General features: G+C 33.4%; 1 protein-coding gene across 2 annotated transcripts in view; it reads left to right on the top strand.

Annotated features, from left to right (window-relative positions):
* The first annotated feature begins 235 nt into the window (after positions 1-235).
* Positions 236-21,330, top strand: part of LOC113522708 (ichor) — a 74,082-nt gene continuing 52,987 nt past the window's right edge. Inside the window, exons 1-2 of one of the 2 annotated variants that reach the window (XM_026908491.3) lie at positions 236-808; positions 1,899-2,046. The gene's annotated coding sequence lies outside the window, so the exon portion shown is untranslated. The remainder of the gene's footprint in view (positions 809-1,898; positions 2,047-21,330) is intronic. The other variant, XM_031913945.2, reaches the window with a different exon arrangement.

Genomic DNA, 21,330 nt, shown 5'->3' with positions numbered 1-21,330 from the left:
ACATTGCTTTTCATAAATGCGGTCCTGGATTCGATTCTCGGTCGGTCCAATTTAGGAACGATTTTTTTCTAGTTTAGTTTGCATTTGGAATTAATTACTAAATTATTTGATTTACTGATTTTGATAATTTATTTTAACGATAATTTTATTAAATTTTTTAATAAAATTATCGTTATAATGAAACATTTAGAGATCTCGATTTAGACTTATTTAATTTTAATACAGAATCTGCAAGACGTGTGCTGAATCGTTGCTTCTTTGATAGTTCATTTTTGAACTTGTGGTATCAACTTTTTTATTTTACATAACTGCCTACCTATAATGTTTGTATTACAATAACGTTGTTACTCCAAGTTTAATTTAGTTGATTGTAAGTATTAGCGATGTCATGTACATAAGTTAAATCTTGTTTTTATACATGTCTTTACTGTTATTTATTATTATTATTATGGAATAGTCTAGCTGTTGGTTTTTATATAATAAAAAATAAATAAAAATAAAACGTATTGTCTGATATGAATATATTATTGTAAATAAGGGAAACAACCATATAGAACTATGAGAATTAACAGCTACGGTACACTTGTCGGCGCTGTAGCGGGCCGCGCTACGGCCGCCCTGGCCGCGGCGCGTGGTGGTAGAAAATTTTTGGTGGGAAGTAAGTGGGGTGCGCCCGCGCAACAGTCAGTCGTTGGTACGCGCGGCCCGCGCCCGCATCGGACGCAGTGAGTGCAGTGTAGTGTGCGAACCCTGAAACATACTCTACCCCGCATAAACGAGATCAGTGACGCTGAAACTAAATAACAGTGTACGTTGCAAAAAAAAAAAAGGAAAAAAAAAACAAAACACGCCGTTGTTCCATTTTCAAAATTTCTCCCCTTTCCGTGAAAATCGGGACAATAGTGGTGTTTTGGGAAATGTTTGTAATTGGCATTCGTATAGTGACGTGACAGTGCCGGATTGTGCGGACACCAGTGGATGAGCGTTTCGGACAGCAGTTTTTTTTTTCTTTACTTTTTATATTTTGTTTTTTTTTCAATATTATTTTTTCTACCCTCCTTGTTGTAAATATTCGAAAGAATATTTCGTAATTAATCTTTTATTTATGCCAATCACATCTTTTCCTGTTTTTTTTTTTCCTTTTTACTCTCTATTGTTGTCGCCAATAACTGTGACTGTTTACTAACCGCATGACCGTCTATGTAGAGCGCTAGATTATTTTTATTCGGATAAAAAGAACCGGTAGTACCGATATTTTTTATGGGCCCAATCGGAAAAGTGTGTCGTTTTTCCCCGCAACGGCCGGGCGGCGGCGCGACACGGGCGTAGTGCGGTCGCTTTTCGGATGATAACCCGAAGGTCGCTCGACGAGTTTTTTTACAGTTTTAACGGAGCGCCCGTTCGACGCGACACCGATTGTTGTTTTAAATGCTTTTTTTTTCTACATAATTATATCATAATAATTTAGTACGTTTTATTTTATATAAAAATAATTTAAATTAATTTAGTAATTATTTTTTTCATTACTTAATAATTTCTTTAAATTTTCAAGATTAGTAATTTAAAAAGTATACATTTTTTTTATAAAAATTGGCCTAATTACTGCACATGATAATTGGCCTAAATTAATTTATTCCAATTTGAGATGGCATGATACTTAATTAATAAAAAAATATGTAAATTATTTTACTAGAAAAAATCAAATACGTGCATAAATTATTTATTATAATTAGAATTCCTTAATTATATTCATCGTGACTAACGTTAAAACTAAATTAAATATTTATCATTGACTAAGATTCCTATAAATCTTTGCTCTACTTTTCTTATATATATAAAAATATGTCAATGTTCGAATAGTCCCTTTCTATATCTAGCGAATCTATCTTTTTTTCTAGTCTACCCCCAAACTATCGCCTCAACCATTGAATCCCAGATTGCTCCTCCGTGCCGGTAAAGGATAGTGACCTCCAGTGACAATAACTATAATGTTGTTTCGGATTTGATAATACACAGCTGCATTCGGTTTTGCTACGATATCATTAGGTAAGTGAAGTGAAAAAGAAATTGTGCTAAAATATTATTTTAAATAAAAATAAATTAAAACGTGAAGTAATTAAAAAAAATAATTATCATAAATAAAAAGAAACAATTTAATTTAATAATTTAATAGTTCATATTTAGTATAAATTGATATTGTTTTATTTTTGGGTCATGGTTACTTTTATTAAAAAAAAATATTATTATAAATAACTACAGATGGGCAAAGCACCGGGTTTAAACCCGGTGCTTTGGTAAAAACCCAATAAACACCCATAAACTCCCATAATCACCCAAAAAAATAGGTTTTTACGTATTTTTTTGAAAATATTTAAGTAATACCAATAAATTATTTTTATAAATTGTATTGATCAATTCTACAATATTAAATAAAACGTTAACTAATAATATTTCAGGAAATTTTAAAAATCTATATATAATAAAATGAAAGTAATTAATTTTCAGTGTTTTCATGTTGCAGTTGATCAACATGTTGGCCTTTTGCGTCCCGTAGATACTTTAAAATTTCTTCATAACACCTCGGTCGCACACATGGCCGTATATATTTAAATTCTTGAGCCACTAACAGTCCGAAATACTCATTTCTTTTATCCTCTTCTCCATAAATTAAGCATTTAGAACAGTTTGTTTCTTCTTTCAGTAAATTTTCTTTTACTTTCTCCTCGTTTTTTTTAGTTGTTGCGAAGACGCAGGGTAAATCATCTGGACACTGGGTCTCACTATCGCCAAATATATTTGGAGATCGGCTTCGGCTATATTTTTTTCTTTCTATTTTAAATTAAATTTATTAGAATAAATGCTTCGAACACACGCGATCTAAGTACCTTTTGTGTTTATTATATATAGGTATAAAAAGATAATATTTTCTTTTATTAACTGTTTTATACGAAGATCTTGATCTCTCAAATTAGCATCCATTTTACTTCCAATTATCAACTAAATTAATAATCCACAAAGTATTAAATAACGTTTTTATGAAATATTTAGCACAAAAACAATACCCTTTAAATATCGATCGTCAGTAACTGTGGCTGACTTACCTATATTCTAGCAAGCAGGACTGCCAGATGTGAAGGGGAAAACCCCAATAAATTGTTGCATGTGACTGATGATGTGAGCATGTTCGTTTCATAATAAAAATGTTGCCAGGTAACCAAAAAGTCGTATGTTTTTGTGCGAATTACGATCATAATCTTTACGATCGTACATTAAAAAATAGACAAATAATAGTATGAGTACGATTTAAATCGTATATCTGTCAACCCTGCTAGCAAGACAGCGACAAAATCACGTTGCATAACAATGTAGCCCAAGCTTATATCTTATGAAATATACGGAAGAGATACGGACTTAGAAAAAACAGAAATGTTGTTCTTTGTGGAAGTCATTGATGAAATTCTATGTATTTTAGCCCGCAAACTTTCTTCAAACAAAAACAGCGCCATCTAGTATCGAGTTCTGTAATTATCTCTTTGTTTATGGATTTGAAGTAAGACCGCCACGCATGCAATACATTATGACTGGGGATTCCCCTATTCGTCGACGCTGAATATGAGGCGACGACAATCACTTTCAAACGTGTTCACTATTACTCTGACTCTGGTAACGTGACTTCCTGGTAACGTGTTAGGTAGGAAAAGCAGTAAAAAAGTGCATATTAAGGGAGCAGATTTGAAATAATATTTATACTTAACAAGAAATAATTAAAGGTAAGTATATATATATATATATATATATATATATATATATATATATATGTAGGTATGTTCGTATGTTGATGAAATTATCCTCAATCCTCAACCGACTGGGATAAAATTTTCCATACACGTTTATTTTGGATGATAGTGCATAGTTAGCTGAGAGTCGTCACACACACACACACACACAATACACACACACACACACAAAAAAATAGGCACTCTACAGACCAACTAATCATCGTTCATTTTTTTAGGTTCAATATATATATATATATATATATATATATATCACTTGTCCAAAATATCCATTAAAAGACTCTATGAAACTTATAAAAGATAGCTCGTCCAAAACCAAAATGTCTGGACTGTATATATGATTCTTTTATAAGCCCCTCGTCGTCTGCTAACACTACAATAAATGCTGAGTTTCACACCGATGATCATATAAAAACAGAATTAGCGAGAGCTATATTTGTAACAGGGACGCCATTATCGATGGTGCAACATCCTTTATGGATACAATTTTTCGAAAAATTGCAACCAAAATTTAAAATACCTTCACGTAAAGCTTTAGCGACAAAATAATTAGATAAAATATATATAGAAATGCGTTTTGATTATAGGAACTAAATGCTTGTATACTTATATAATATGAAGGAATAATAAACTTATATCAAAACCTATATACGTTAAAAGTTTGAATACAGAAAGTAATCCTCACACTATGAATACCTTAGCCAAGAAGTTGAAAAAGTAATGAAAGTGTATGGAGCAAATAAGTTTCTTGTACTTATTGGCGATAACGCTAGAAATATACAAAAGGCATTCGAATTAACAAAACTCAAATATCCACATGTTGTTCCTCTCGGTTGCTGTGCACATATCCTTAACTTGTTGTGCCAAGATATTGTAAAGATACAAGAAGTAACTGTGTTTATTATGCAAGCCATAAATATAATAAAAACTGTTAAAAGGAGTCAACGATTAAGTTCCTTGTTGATAAAATCAAGGCAGGGTGAAGATTCTACACAAACACTAAAATTGCCTTGTGCTACAAGATGGGGAAGTCATGTTACTTCGTTAAAAAGTTTGAAAGCAAATAAGATAGCTTTGCAAATATTAACAGTTAGAGAAGATGTGGTAATTTCAAGAGATATTAAAGATTTAATTCTAAGTGATGATTTCTGGACGAAGACAGGGGAATGTATAAGTATTTTGGAACCAGTCACTGAAAGCATATTTTACTTAGAGAGCGACCAGAATCGTTTGCATCGCATACATACATTTATACAAGCTAAGATACGTTTTGCATTAAATGAGATTTCGACATTGATATAACATCATATCTTCAAGATATATGGCAATATACATTTTGCATATATTCTATCTATATACTATTATATATATATTTAAGCCAACACTTATTTGTCAAATGTAATAGATTTGGCGTGTTATAAAGCTATTTTGGGCCAGAGGATTTGTATATATATAAAGGTATTTGTGGTTCCACTGATATATATATCATGTACTTCGGCAGCCACTGAGCGTTCCTTTAGTATCCAAGGCTACATACATAATAACAAAAGAAATCGACTTACAACTGAAAGAACTGAAAAAATTTCATTCATTTGTTATAACTGGAATCTTAAACATAAAGCTGAATGCGAGGACATTCATTATTTATTAAGTAAATGAACATAACAGTTTAGACGAAATAGAGCCTATCGAACCTATACAATTCATCGCTTGTAATAACTCTGAATCTGACAGTGATTGACTGTAGTTTTACATTTTACTTTCATCTCTTTCTTATATATATATATATATATATATAGTATATGACGATGATGAAGTACAAAATCATAAACACCCAAAAATTTGGGTGTTTATGGGGTTTAAACACCCAAAACACACACCACACAAACACACACACCCATCTCTATAAATAACTAAAAAGTAATAAAAAAATAATTGCTATATTTACCATATATATAACATAATTATTATGATTGTGAAATTATTATGATAATATTTATTGATTTGATTAAAAATTAAATAAAAAAAAATATTATAAGGAATGTGTGCTAATAAATGCAATTTGAATGATAAATAGGAGAATAAGATTATTGTACTTATTTGTTTTTATTTTGAAATATAGGTAGATTTTCTGTCGTCTCATTTGTTTACATATAAATACTGATATAGTATTTTTTTTAATATTGTAAATTGATTTTATTTATTATCATTTACGTTTTTCAATTACATTTATTATATATATATATATATATATATATATATATATATATATATATATATATATATATATATATATATATATATATATAAATATATACATATTGAATATATATATATTATACAGTGAACATTTCAGTGGTATTCGCATATCGCAACATTTTCCCAATCGCCCCAAGCGTGCCGCTTGTAAATAATTCATATTAAATTGATACATATTAATATCAGTTATGCGTTTGTTATTCAGTTAAGAAACTGTAACGAGTTAGTTCTTACTATATATAACATTAAGGCCGTTATTCGTATTACAATTTGCAATAATCAGTAGCTATATGAAAATTTAAACACTTTGAGTGTATGAATACAGTTTAGTGTTCATATATATATATATATATATATATATATATATATATATATATATATATATATATATATATATATATATATATATATATATATATATATATATATATATATATATATATATATATATATATATATATATATATATATAAAACAACTATACTGACAACCTCCAACTCAAAATTCCTACTCATTCTTCCTCTCTCTACACCAAATCCTTTTGCGTGCAAGCAGTTCGTTTGTGGGATTCACTCCCTACCTATATACGGCGTCCTCAATCTTTCCCCTTTTTTAAAAACCTAGTTAGTCCTCCTTATTTCGAGTTTTATGTGTGTCATAGTTGTATATTTGTATGTATGTTTATATATATATATATATATATAGAATACAAACAAACATAGATACTTATGAATACAAATTTTACTGTATGGGGATTAAACCTACGAATATCAGAGTTACCGCTACACAACCAAGAGCGTAATTGGAAACCGTCATGAAATAGTATTATTTCCCTAAGTAACAGGAAACTTTTCGGTAGACAAAAACTTGACCTACATACACATGGCGGTTCCGCACCGCCCACCGTATGTTGCCTAACCGAACTACCTAATAGCTGAGTCACAGCTCATCGCGACCTCTTAAGCTAAATGATCTCTTTGGTGACACATCCTTATTTTTTTCCGCTGTTTTTTTAAATTGGAATTGATTTTAAATGTATTTAGTTATCTTTATTGATACATCCGTCATCATGATTATCACTACAACCTATCCATTATTTATTGATTGATTGATATATTTCATTTTAATTTGCGATAGTTTTTTTTTTTAATTGGAACGTGACCTCTTAGCATATAAATCTCTTTGGCGATACATTTATACATTTTCAAATTGGAATTTTTTAAATTGGAATCGAACATCTCAGGCTTTAAATATCTGACGATACATTTTTGTTATTTAAAATATTTTTTTTAATTGGATATTATTTTAAAACTATTTAGATTTTTTTTATTACATTACATTGCATCTTTATTGTTGGACACTTTTTTTTTAATTGTAACTTTAATTTAGTTTTGACGTTGCATTTATTTTTCATTAACAACGCATCTAGCGGTAACAATTGTAAACATAATGTTTGTATTTTATACTGTACTGTAAAGTGGATGAGTTTTTTAGTTAAAACAAAAAGAAATTGGTAGTCACATTGACGATATTGTAATATTAAAAGAGACAATAATTACTACACATTTTGTTTTTCTCTTATCGTTGTACACAATAACAATGAATTCAGCGCTTATTGAAATTAGAAATTTTTACTCTACCTGTAAATATTATTAAGAGAACATGATGTATGCTAATGAAATGTCTAGCCAACTGGCGACTGACCTAAAAAAATTCGCAATGTATTCGCTATAAGACTGTACATTTTGACAAATGCTTTACAATATTAAAAAAAAAAAACACGTTTCTATTCAGAATCGTTAAAAACTTTATACGAATCCATATCGTATAATCCTATTATCTGGGGGGAAAGGGATTGTTTGCCAAGGGGGTTGATAGCCTTATTGCTAGCAATATGCCCTATCAGATCGATCTCTACGTGGTTCCCCTTGGAACTTTCGTGTACAATTCTTGTTGTATTCGTCACGATGGGCTCACTGACCTGCTTCATTCTCATCTATCATCCTTCACTGGTGCCCCGCCGGTGTGTACCGATAGCGCGGTGGGGTTACTATTTTATTATCACCCATAAAAAAATCCTATTATCTGTACTAGTTTTTTTAATATTACATCCTTTTGGGCGTAATTGTATTGTTTTATCCTAATCTCAGGTAAGTGCCTATTCCATTTGGCGGATTATTTGAAATTAATAGTATTATGGTTCGTATAAACCGATATTTTTAATCCCGCAGATCACTGCACTAAAATACAAATTCTGTATAGTTACATATTACTTAGTTATGTTTCTTTAACGAATGATAATGAAGTCATCAGTGATAAATGATAGATGACTAGGAAAACAGGTTAGTTGGTCCATCATGATGAATTCATCAAAAATTAACTGCTATGATTTCTAATAGGAACATGTGAAGGTCCTCTGTTACAACAACAACGTACGAGGGGAGGGGATCGTTAGTAATGGGAATTAGTACCCCCTTTGCTAGCAATATACTATTGTATGTCGTGAAATCATCGTGATTGATTTATTGTTAGATTGGTCACGATGGGCTAACTGACCTGTTTCATCCTCACCTATCATCCCTCACTGGTGCCCCGCCAGTGTATACCGATAGCACAGGCGGGGTTAATATTTAATTATCATTCATTAAAAAAGAAAACAACGTACGTAAAACCTTTTCCCCATAGTTACATGTTTCCATGTTAGTATGTCACATGTTACATAGTTACATGTTTACATGTTACTATGTCACATGTTACATAGTAACATGTAAGTTGCATTCGAATAATATAGATCATTCGCCAGCTTAAAGTGATACAAAAATAAAATATCATTTCATACGAACAGCACGAATGTATGTAAATGGGTGCTTTCGTGTCCCCATTACGTTAACGGTATCATTAGGACCCGCACGTCTGTCTCACTGACTAAAACAACTACATATATGCCGGCTTTCACAATATTTATATTTGCAAAATCATTGCTCATGCGACTCGTTATCGTGAACTGTATTGATCATCACGGTTCACAAGATTGATGTCATCAGTCGATCATTTTACAGTTTGTCAATTTACAAGTATATTTATTTTTGATATTATTAAAAAAAATCTATTACGGTATTCTTATATTTGTTAATTTTAAGCAAGAGATTCATGTTCCTTCTTATTTAGTTGACAGTAGTTGTGTTTGCATGACTGTGTTTCGGTTTAAAGGGTGGGATATGACAGTGAATTTACAAGGTACCTACAGAGGAATGACACCTGAGTCCTCAGGAATGGTAACGCATGGGGAGTATCATGGGCGAAACAGTATACCTCTGTGATGCCTATGGCACTGCATATGTATATAGGTTACCCCTTTTCATCAGGTGGGCCGTCAGCTTGTTTGCCATTCTTAATTGTTTAAAAAAGAAATTTAAAATAAACTCTTGTTACGGAATCTTGCAGTGAGATCGCAATAAATTAAAGTGCCATCTATGTTTTTATATACTGATAAATAACTACAATAATATTATGAATTTGCAATTAACACTACAACGAACTCGATACAAGTCATATGCAGGAGTAGGTAATAAATTATTACACTAGACAATTTTGTGCATTAAAAATGCATTCTTAGTTATAAATTGTGAGAGAAAACGCTTGATATTTATCAAATTAATTTACGATACACCAGTGAGTACTTATATGGACGTGTAGAGAAATTCTATTCGTCACAATGTAATGGCAAACAATGTAATGCTTAGTATTACCATCATCATCATCATCATCATCATCATCATATCAGCCTTTAACTGTCCACTGACATGACTGACTGACTGAACATTTGCCTCCCCTTGGGGGGTTTTGCCAGTAGTCGCCGCTCTTAACCCTTAAAAGCCTATTTTTTTTAAATTAAATTAAAAAAAAATATAAGTGTACCCTTTACTGTGTTTACTAATGGGGAAAAATAGTATAAAAAATCAAAGCGATATTTTTATATATTTATTTTGAAAAATCATTTGGTAACATGTAAACAGCCAAATATTAAAATAAAATCGATTGTAGGCGCCCATTGCGATTTATAACCCCGGTATCAAATTTGAAACTTTAGGTATTTAAGGGATAACAGGCGGGTTGGCAACCGCAGTTAGGATTTAGAGATGTTATAAAGGGACGCTGCTGTTTACTAACAATGCATTTAATATATGAAAAAAAGTATATATATATATATATATATATATATATATATATATATATATATATATATATCTCTTCAGTCGTACACTCTTGACAGAGTGGTCGTGGTTTTCACAATGTGATGAGTGGATCGTCGATGAGGCTCTCTTTCGTAATTGAGGTCCTCGCAATATGTCTCCATCTACTTCTGCTCACAGCCGAGCGAGAGCATTCCACAATAGACTGCTGTGTGGCCGTTTAGATGAGGTTGAAAAAAAAGTTAAGACAAAAAGTTTTACCAGAGGGAGACTTTGTACAAAAGTCGATTGGTTGAGTACCTCTGTCCCATTCGTGTTACTCCCGTGAAGCAGTTGTGTTTGCATGGATGTGTTTCGGTTTGAAGGGTGGGATATGGCGTGAATTTACAGGGTACAGAGGAATAACATCTGAGTCCTCAGGAATGGCAACGCATGGGGGGTATCATGGGCGAAACAGTATACTCTGTTATGTCTTTGGTACTGCTCATGTCTATAGGCGACGGTTACCACTTTCCATCAGGTGGGCCGTCAGCTTGTTTACCATTCTAAGTTGTATAAAAAAAAAGTATATTTAATGAAAAAAGTGTATGCAGTTAATTTCGCATCGAACTACAGATATCGTCTCTTGTCATCGTTAAAGGTTAATCCTTGAAGTCAAAATTCATGTTTCATAAACATAGCTCGTGTCAATAGATTAATTATAGATTAATTAACGTGCAAGTAATTTATCAAAAGCCAGTAAAGTGAGGGAATTGTTTTGGAAAAAATATTTTTATTTTTAAATAATTATTTTATATATGTACTTCATAATGCTATATTAGCTTAGTAACCATAAACTATAAATATCTAAATAAAAGAGATAGTTAATTTAGATATATAATTAGAGATAAGTAATATAAAAATAAAAAAAAATATATATTTAAAGATAAAAAAATTTTTTGAGATCACTCACTGCCAGCTGGTAGGGTGCCTAGGGTACTTGATGCATTTCCACGCTGAATAGCAATGGAAATGCGTTGACCAAACTATAGGCCAGCTTTCTGGTCACCAGAGGATTCCACCAGCCGCCGTGAATTGTACTTAATTCTTTCTTATATACTATACTAGCTTTTAATAATTTAAGACCTATATTGTTACAACATGAAATAGCAATAAATTATTGAATTATATTGAATTGAATAAAGACTCTAAATCTAAATTGTTTCTGCCTACCTTAATAAGAGACAAGCGTGATATATAATATATGTATGTATAAATACTTCATAATTAACTTTCTCCACTTATATTATTTACGATTATTGTAGTAGAACCAAAATACAAGCGGATAGTTAAAAATACATAAAAAAAAATGGAACTAGACCAAAACATGATTTAAATCTAAACTAGAATACCTGAACAAAGGTCTAACAGTGACACATATACCCGCATGGGAGGGGGCGGCACGCGGGCAGCGGGGGAGGGCGAAGGGGGGCATGTGCAACTTTCACTTGCGCGCCGGAGATGCGCGGGCGCACGATAGATCCGCGGCAATGACCATGTGAACCGGGCCTTAATGTCAAGTGCATGTACTGCGGAGATTTCTAATTCTATGACGTGTTGATAGTAGTTAGTAGTAGATAGTAGATCTTAGTTGGTAGTTTATATAAATCGATTATTGGTTAATTTTGTATTAAAATAAGCTAACATTTGTCCGCTAATTTGTGTGGGGTAAATTTTAAAAGTAGATAACCGCTTATAGATTTTAGAAACAAGCTGATGGTCCACCTGATGGAAAGTGGTGATCGTCGCCTATAGACATGAGCAGTACCATGGACATAACAGAGTATACTGTTTAGCCCATGATACCCCCCATGTGTTGCCATTCCTGCGGACTCAGATGTTATTCCTCTGTACCCTGTAAATTCACGCCATATCCCACCCTTCAAACCGAAATACAGCCATGCAAACACAACTGCTTCACGGTTGAAACACGAATGGGACAGAGGTACCCAAGCAATCGGCTTTTGTACAAAGTCTCCCTTACATCTAAATCAATCAGTCAAGAAGACAAATAGACAAAAGTTCACTTTGTATAAAAGTCGTTTGCTTGGGCACCTCTATCCCATTCGTGTTTCTACCGTGAAGCAGTTGTGTTTGCATGGCTGTGTTTCGGTTTGAAGGGTGGGATATGGCAGTGAATTTACAGGGTAAAGAAGAATAACACCTGAGTCCTCAGGAATGGCAACGCATGGCGGTATTATGGGCGTAAGAGTATACTCTGTTATGCCCATGGTACTGCTCATGTCTATAGGCGACGGTTACCACTTTCCATCAGGTGGGCCATTAGCTTGTTTGCCATTCTAAGTTAAAATAAAAAAAGAAATTATTACTTAATATTATATACAATACAATTATATGCCCTTTTAAGGGCATTTAAAGTAAGTACTATCGTCTAATAATCTTCAGAGACCTTCATAAATGAAGTTAAGAATTATTTAAGAAATCCAAGAGTTGAAAGAAACTCTAGACGCTGGAAAGCGTTCATACATGATTAAAAACAGTATACGCAAGAACTGTCAATGTTACATGAGACAGCATCTTTCGACACCAGTAGCTAGAACCGTGAGTCACGTAAATTTTCCGTCTGGTCTCTGATGTATGTGCGTCTCGGGGTCTAATTCACTTGTATCGAATAATCTCATGGTCGACGCAAGTTTTCGACAGACGTCTTCAAAGAGATTGTTGCCATGTTAACTGTATTGGTTTGTGGATTCGACTGAATCTCTATGTGTATGTTACATAATATCTCCAGTATAAAACAATAATATGAGTTAAGAGGCTGTCTGAAAATCAGCGCTGTATAGGTGCATCTCGCTGGCGCTGTGCATGTATAGCAACAGCTGAGGCGGCTGCAGCAACCAGCAAAATGAATTTAATTTTTTCTCTTTTTATTATTATAGAAACACAGCCATGCAAACGCAACTGCTTCACGGTTGAAACACGAATGGGACAGAGGAGACAGACCCAAGCAAACGACTTTTGTACAAAGTCTCCCTCTTGTATTTTTTTTTAAAGTTTTTTATTAAATTAAACTATTTTTTAATAGAGTAGTACTAGAGTGTAAATTTTAGAATTCGATATCCAGAAACATGTAAAGCCACCGTAGCAATTGTGCCACGAAACATAGACATGCATATGGGCGACGCACGCGCACGCACTGCGAATCAAAACGAGGTTCGGACATTGGCCACGGTGAAAGCGTCATGGCGGACACGATCAGCTGATTGGTGCCGTCTAACTAGAATTATATAGTGCACATATTGTATTGAACAGCAAAAAAAAAAAATTAAAAAATATACATAAACTGCCATCACAAAGTCATCAAAACCCGATTGTTTTTTTTTTAAATTTCTAAAAATAATATAAGTATAGAAATAATACAATATCAGTACTTTATTATACTGTATTTCAATTAAATTTTCTAATTGCAATTATATATTTTTGTATATGAAGCGCAATAAAGAATTCCATAAGTAAATTTTTGATTATTTACAATTACTATATATTGTATAAAAAAAGTTGCTAAAATATGCAAATAAATATCAGACAATAAAAAAATACCAATTTAACATAAAACAGTAAGATTTAAATCCAGCAAACATAATCCAAAACGTTCTTGACATATTTTGTCAATATACCGTCGTGTGAATCGAATTGCATTCAAATTAAGATTCGATTTTATTGCGCTCTTTAAAAAAAAAATACAATATCATTCTGTATAATGAAAAAAAAAACAAAAAAATTCAAATAAAGAATCATTCAAAGAAATAATACATATTAGACAGCGCACAGTGTGTCCGCGGAGTGCGTATTTGCGCGGGAGAAAGCTGATCTGTCATCGACAATAATGGCGGACCGGTCGAGCGAGACATTGCCCCCGCCTTACACACCGCCGCTCCTAGACGAGACCTGATTGTGAGGTCTAGACCGTACGGCGGCCGCGTCCCTCTGACCTATATCTCCAAGGCTAGTAATAGCTAAAATATAGGTCAAAGAGACAGCATTCAAGTTCTTAGTAAGAGACTATTGTAATTTCATCGCTTAAAAGTTAGATATGAAATTAAAGTTAATTTACGATTCTAATATAAGTACTATTGATTTATATATAATATTTGGGCTTGTAATATCCTCCTTATTTATTATAAATATAGTATTCTATAAGAAATGTATTATTTATTGAGCAATCTAAGTCAAAGTTAAGTCAAGTAGTCAAACTTTTGTATACATAGTTGTAGCTTGCGTTTATAGCGAATGGGGAATATTTCGTTGATGTCTTATACTTCACCACATTAGAGTCTAACTATTTAGTATTGTTTTTGAAAAAATACTATCACTTTTTGATCTAATGTGGTAAAGAGAAAAGAAATAATTATTTGTTTATATTCAATAAACTCAAAAACTTTACAATTAATTTAAAAAATTCTTTGACCTACAAAAAGCTAGATTATCAGCGAATAACATAGGCAACATATTATTAGAAAAAAATCGGTGCATCCGTACAAAACAGGGCTGGATCGCTAGTGTATAACATTTTATTAGTTCAAAAATTTATAATAAAAAAATATCAGAATTGACAAAAAAAGTTTCTACGCCACTGGCACATAATATCGAATAAGAACCTTTAAAAAGCAAACAATAAAGAGTAATAACACCTTCACATTCGAATTTTGAATTTGGAAGTCGAAGGCATGTGTACAAACAATAAGGTCCTGCTCCGTGCATATGTTGCCGAAAATGCAGATAAAAATTAAATACAGATAAAGTCAACTTTCCCATCGCGTGTGGCTTTCTCTGCGACAGATGCGTTGCCAACCCTTCAATCAGTCAATATTTGAATTCTTTGGTCGGGTAACAGTGAAAAAAAAAGACGAACATGTGTTATCTTGTGGGAATATTGAAAGATGGGTGGATGTCGATCGGCGCATATCAAATTAATGGGGTTTGTTATAAATTTGTATTGAGTTTTTTGGTGTTCAGTTAAAATGCTGCATTGCAGAGTCTATGGGCGCTTTCATAAATCCTCATAGCATGCTATGAGGAATTTATTGTTGCGAAATAATAAAAAAAAATATGCAACAGTGATAGTAAGGAACTAGACTAGAGAAAAACGTTGTATACAAGTCTTCTGCTTAGGTATATCTATTCCATCCGAGTTTCTGCCGTAAAGTATCAATCTGTTCATAGTTTGGTTTAAGTTTTAAAGTTAGATTATAGCTGAAAAAGTAAACCGTACAAAGTCATGACACCATAGTCCTCAAAAATAGCAACATATGAAGATAGTATAGACATTACAGTATATTCTGTAGTGTACATAGTCCATGCTGTTCAGGTCCATAGACGACAATTATCACTTTCCATCAGGTGGGACGTTATCTTATTTGACACTTAATTGCTTAAAAAAATATCGCACAAGCAACACACATACATACATGCATATATGCACAAATACACATAGACACACATGCACATAAATACACACACATGCAAACAAGCACACACACACACACACACACACACACACATGAATTCAGACCATTATAAATTCCTTTTTAGAATCGTCAAAAAGTAACCTCTTTCTCTATTTAATCCAAGTTAATTTTTATATTATTGTGCTCTCTATTTCACCACTGTCCACCGCAACTAGTTATCGTTATGTTATTAAAGTTTGCGTCAACAACAACAAAAAGAAAATGTTGCCCGATTCGAAACTTTTCATTTGTGCAACGCAAACTGAAGTATGCCTATCTATAATGCAATAAGGCCTATTATTGTGTTGTTTTATTTCATTCCGCCATCGCCAATTGCATTTTAAATTTTTATTATGCTCATGACATTTTTAGGTAAGATTAAAATACGTGCCAGTATTTATTTATATATTTGTTCTTTTATTATTATATAAAGAAAAAAAAAGTCATTTTTAACCGATTTCAAGAAAGAATGAGGTCCAATGTTCATCTGTAATATTTTTTTTTATTAATATATATTATCTACTTTCTCAGATAAATTTAGATTTTTTTTTATGATTTAAATCAGAAACATATATATCCAAAATAATAGATCTACATACATTACAAGTTATCTGCCAGTTTTGACAATTTTGAAATACTAGCTCATACTTGCGGTTGCGTCCGCGTATCAACCGCTGTTATGTCCATGGTACTGCTCATTTCTATAGGCGACGGTTACCATTTTCCATCAGGTGGGCCGTCAGCTTGTTTGCCATTCTAAGTTGTATAAAAAAAGTCACAAGTTGTTTTATATAAGTCGTTGTATACATATATGTATTTTACGTATAAAATGGTCATAAGTCGAGCTCCTTTTTCCCCATAAAATTGTTTACCTTCCACCCGCAAAGGAATCGAACCCATTAACCTACTTCGTCACGTGACACCTGAACATCCGTTTATTAAAACCGTATCCGGCGGTTCCGGATTTTGATATTAAAAAAAACAAGGATGTTTATCCTATATTGTTAGATACGGCGTAATGATGGGGTAACGTCGGATGATCGACGTTTTATAAAGAAATGTATAAAAAAAAAAACAGGTCAGGATACTTGTATTATGAAAGGGAGGGCAAAAAAACGTGGGATTGTTTAGCAGGTATTTTAATGATAAATAAATAAATGCATTGAATAATATACCCTGTGATTGAACTATGGAACTAACATTGTATGGAAGGGTTAAAACGACTCTAAAGATTGTAAGGTGGAAAAAAAACTTACCATTCAGCGTAGAGTACAATTTACCAGAGGGAGACTTTGTACAAAAGTCGATTGCTGAAGTCGTGAAGCAGTTGTGTTTGCATGGCTGTGTTTCGGTTTGAAGTGTGGGATATGGCGTGAATTTACTGGGTACAGAGGAATAACACCTGAGTCCTCAGGAATGGCAACACATACTGTTTCGCCCATGGGTATCATGGGCGAAACAGTAGGTATACTATAGTACTGTTATGTCCATGGTACTGCTCATGTCTATAGGCGACGGTCACCACTTTCCATCAGATGGGCCGTCAGCTTGTTTACCATTCTAAGTTGTATAAAAAAATATATATAAAAGATGATAAAATTTTATGTGCAAATTCAATCGAAGAATAATTAAAGATTGTGTCTCATGAAAAAGGAACAGACTTCAGCTTCAGGAATACAATTTCAGAGTTGTATTCCTGAAGCTGTAACTTAAAATCGTGTCTGCGTTTTATTTTGATTCGCCGTCTATAAGAATGTTTATTTCATTGATTTTTCCACTTTTACAATCGTGAAATTTTTGTGATAAACTTGTTAAAAAAGTATGAAGAACGGCAACGCGTGCGTAATACCTCTGGTATTGCAGGCGTTCATAGGCTGGGCCGTATACTTGTTTGCCACCTCAGTGGTATAAAAAAAGATTTGTTTGAATAAATAAAAAAGGTTTTTTTTAATGGATGATAATGGAATGGTAACCCCGCCTGCGCTATCGGTATATGCTGGCGGGCTCCAGTGAGAGGAGTAAATCAATATTGATGGTTTCCAGTGAGAACCATGAGGAGGTCGACCTGACATGGTATATTGCTAGCAATAGGGCTACTAATCCCCATTACTAACAATCCCCTCTTCCCCCCACAAAAAAGGGTTAACAATAATAATCGCCGTGTATGTTCTGCTATAGAATAGGCCACCCCTTCCTTTCCCCCTGGGTGTCGTAAGAAGCGATTAAGGGAGGGCGAGGGATGGGCAGCAGCGTCCCTTTTAAAACATCTTTAAAATTCTAACTGCGGTTAGCCAACCCGCTTGCCAAGCGTTTATACAGGCAAAACTCCCCTTATGAGGAAGGTTTACGTCCAACAGTGGACAGTTAACGCCTGAAATAATAACAATAATTACAATAATAATAATAACACAGCCCATAAACTAACGAGATAAATAATATAGAAAAAATAACAATAAAAAATCACATTATTCCATTTTTATAAAAAAATAATAAACCAATTGAGTTTATTTATACTCTATTGAAAGACAATCGACGCGATATGGTGGATTCTCGAATCTTTATCCCGGAGGCTTAGCGGGATGCTGTGTTAGAGCGGGACGGTGGTGCGCGTTAGAGCGAGACCGAGCACGGGCAACGTCCTGATTTGTCAATAAACTTGACCCACATTTCATTGAGAGCGAGCGTGGTTGGAGGTTTTATAAAGCGGCATTCATATGGAATGACATTTTGTGAGCTTTTAATTTGTACTAATAAAATAAAGTTGATAAAGTGAAAGAGATTATTTGTTTATTTTCACGCGCAAATCTCTAGAACTACCAGTCGGATTTTCAAAATTCTTTTTGTATTTGATAGCTCATTTCTCAAGAAATGTTCTAGGCTATTTAAAATCACGATACGATTACGGATGAAGCCATGGGTTACAGATAGTTTCATGCACTTTTCCAATAAAAAAATTAATTCATATGTCAAGTACTTGCAAGAAAGTGACCACAGTAACTTTGAAATAAAGCAATGCAGCTCCATCGAATTTAGGCAATCATTTTGTCTACGTATAAAATTACTTCTTAAAATTTTTTTTTTATCTCATTTGATTAACAACTTTATTGAAAGACAACTTACTTCAAGAGCTCTTCAATTTAATTAGTTTAAAACCGTAGTTGATTAGTTTTCTAATTTGTATGTGTATTTTCTAATGTTCCATATTAGTAGTGCATTTATATGAATTCTTTTAACAAATTGATTGCTATTTTGAATCTATTTACTTTCATATTAAATATAACTATTCTATTAATTATTTTCCGTCTAACCTTTAAGATATTTACGATATTTATCCTTCGTTTACTTTAAATAAATTGTTACAAAATTTAAAATTTTATGTCGACTCTATTAGTCGCACAAATTTGACGCACCATTACGAACGTCGGTTTAGAACAAGGACTTCGGCCGGCATAACGGTAGTGTTGTTTCGGTGCCCTGTGTTCACCGGGCAGCGACCGCGGCCGCCCTTCGGCTCGGCGTCCACGGTTCCTGTACACTTCGACCACAATGTACAGGCATACAATACCTTGTATTAAATATACTACAATTTTATGATATTACCAGAGGGAGACTTTGTATAAAAGTCGATTGCTTGAGTACCTCTGTCCCATTCGTGTTTCAACCGTGAAGCATTTGTGTTTGCATGGCTGTGTTTCGGTTTGAAGGGTAGGATATGGCATGAATTTACTGGGTACAGAGGAATAACACCTAAGTCCTCAGGAATGGCAACACATGGGGGGTATCATGGGCGAAACAGTATACTCTGTTATGTCCATAGTACTGCTCATAAACATGACGACATAGGCGACGCTTACCACTTTTCATCAGGTGGGCCATCAGCTTGTTTGACATTCTAAGTTGTATAAAAAAAATAAAATAATAATATAGCTTGAAGAACCGACAACCGATGGGGAAGAAAGGTTCTTGAGTGGGGAGCACGTACGGGTAAACGCAGTGTAAGATGACCCATCACTAGATGGAGTGACGACCTGAAATGTGTTGCAGGGAGTCAGTGGGTGCAGGTGGCTCAGGACCGTTCTTTATGGCAGTCTATGGGGGAGGCCTATGTCCAGCAGTGGACGGATAATGGAATGATGATGATACTGAAGAAATGTCAAGCTCCATTTACTTGGCCGATTTCAGTATAAACGAAAATACGAAATTGAGTCTAAAAATTCGGAATTCGTATTATTCAGTCTATAATAACGCTCATTTGACAATAAAGTTATAGAAAAAAACAAATACATTTTTCAACTAGCTGTTGCCTGCGACTTCGTCCGCGTTTCCGTCGTTTTTCGTAAAATAAGTAGCCTATGTCCTTCCTCACGGTTTTGATGTAACAGACACATTTCCCTTCACTGCTCTGCTCCTATTGAACGTAGCGTGATGAAAAGTATACTATAACCTGCCCAGGAGTATGAAGAATAACTGTACCAAGTTTCGTTAAAATCCGTCGAGTAGTTTTTGTTTCTATAACGAACATACATATAGACAGACAAAACATTTTACTGATTGCATTTTTGGTATCAGTATCGATCACTAATCACCCGCTGATAGTTATTTTGGAAATATATTTCATGTACAGAATTGACCTCTCTACAGATTTATTATAAGTATAGATGAAAAAAATTTATAGTATTTGTACCTATTCGTTTTAATGTAATAACATTTTATTTATTTTATAAATAATCGATTATACATATATAATATAAAAACGTAGTTATATACTTTATGAAATATTTTTTAACGAGATTAGCCGCGCCCTTCCAGGGTTCAAATTGTTTCATTACCTTTAATAGCTTAAGACCTATATTGTTAACACGAAATAGCAATGAATGATTGAATTGAATTAATATCAAATGTGGTTATGAAATGACGAGGCAGTGCCGAGGCTGCGCCAGCGTCCAGTAACCCGGGCGGGCATCGAACGACCTTGTATCGCGCGCCGATGCGTACGCGCAGTTACACTACGTCACCGCGCCGCTCGTGGGGCTCGCTAACTGTATTGCACGTGGGCTCGAGCCCACGTCAGCGGCGTGACGGCCGGCCGTGTGCCGTTTTTATTGTAATCACCAAGCTATCCTTTTACGGACGCTTTGTATGAGTGAAACTGACTACGTAAAACGTTAGCAGTGCATTAGCTTCATACGCTTGATGTTTGCTATTGCTAAAATACATTTTTGTCATGTTTGGTATTTGTCTAACAGAGATTAGCGTGTGAATTTTATTACCGTCTCTGATGAGTTATTTTTTTTTAAGAAACAAGTTTATAAATTTATATTTATATAAGTAAACTTAAATGTAAGCATTTCTTTTAGTATTTTTTTTATTATTCTACCGCCGATTCGGAATTTCAGCTTAGAAGAACGTGTAAGAAATTTAGCTGTTGCTTCTTTTTTAAGAATTTTTAGTTTATAAATTTCATCATACTTAAATATTATTACAAAATTTGTTCTTTTTTACCACCACTTTATTACCACTTGATTGTAAATGCAGCTGTTTGATGAAAAATGTTTATAATCCATCTAGTGATTA

Source organism: Galleria mellonella, unplaced genomic scaffold, assembly GCF_026898425.1.
Source record: "Galleria mellonella isolate WM207_F2 unplaced genomic scaffold, CSIRO_AGI_GalMel_v1 utg1917, whole genome shotgun sequence".
Classification (NCBI taxonomy): domain Eukaryota; kingdom Metazoa; phylum Arthropoda; class Insecta; order Lepidoptera; family Pyralidae; genus Galleria; species Galleria mellonella.
This window is presented reverse-complemented; position numbering and strand designations above follow the sequence as displayed.